This window comes from Micropterus dolomieu, linkage group LG20, assembly GCF_021292245.1.
Source record: "Micropterus dolomieu isolate WLL.071019.BEF.003 ecotype Adirondacks linkage group LG20, ASM2129224v1, whole genome shotgun sequence".
In the NCBI taxonomy this organism is placed as follows: domain Eukaryota; kingdom Metazoa; phylum Chordata; class Actinopteri; order Centrarchiformes; family Centrarchidae; genus Micropterus; species Micropterus dolomieu.
In genome coordinates, this window is record NC_060169.1 from 4,638,739 (window position 1) to 4,639,611 (window position 873).

An 873-nucleotide genomic window follows, 5' to 3' on the forward strand; every position below is an offset into this window, starting at 1 on the left:
TAGTCTATCTATTTTCTTAACACAACGCTGTCAATACCGGAGACGGATATGTTAACGTTAGAATACTGCTGGGTTGTCGAAGTTGACACGCTGTACACAGTTGCTATCAATTGCACCCTCCTTCACCCTGCCGCACTACCGCGGCGCCACAGTTACAGGGTAATAATGTGGGGAAACCAGGGGAAACACTGTGCTATGCATTTACAGATGTTTCTGGTGGTTTCTCTTAAACAATGTTGTTGCGTTTGACCTTCTTTTCTTCATCCCCTGTGGTTTTGTTCTTCTTGGATCTTGTGGCTGTTTTCACAAAGGTCCATTTAGGGTATCTACAGGCTGTAAGTGCCCCGTTCAAGTGGTTCTGTTCCTTCTCTCTGGCTTGGGCGCTTGTTGGTATGTTTTTCGCTCCGTGGTGCAGTGTTCTCATGACCCCTAGCTTGTGCTCCAGTGGGTGGTGGGAATCGAAGAGTAGGTATTGGTCTGTGTGTGTGGGCAACAACATTGTGATTCCATACGTGTCTGGAGTATCACAGAAACTCAGGAGGATTTTCAACAAACACAACATCCCTGTGTTTTTTAAACCCAAGAACACACTAAGACAAATACTGGTACACCCCAAAGACTGCACACCCAAACACAAGAAAAGCAATCTAGTGTATGCGGTCCAATGCAGTGAGGAATGCACAGACCTGTATATTGGGGAGACTAAACAACTACTACACAAACACATGGCTCAACACAGAAGGGCCAACTCCTCAGGTCAAGACTCTGCAGTCTACCTACATCTGAAGGACAGAGGACACTCGTTTGAGGACCACCAGGTGCACATTTTAGACAGAGAAGATGGATGGTTTGACAGAGGTGTCAAGGAAGCCA

The 873-nt window shown here is 46.4% G+C and overlaps 1 protein-coding gene across 2 annotated transcripts in view; it reads left to right on the forward strand.

Moving 5' to 3' along the window:
- The window catches only part of LOC123958557 (C-myc promoter-binding protein-like), a 158,167-nt gene that overhangs the window by 64,710 nt on the left and 92,584 nt on the right, over positions 1 to 873 (forward strand). The window lies entirely within an intron of this gene.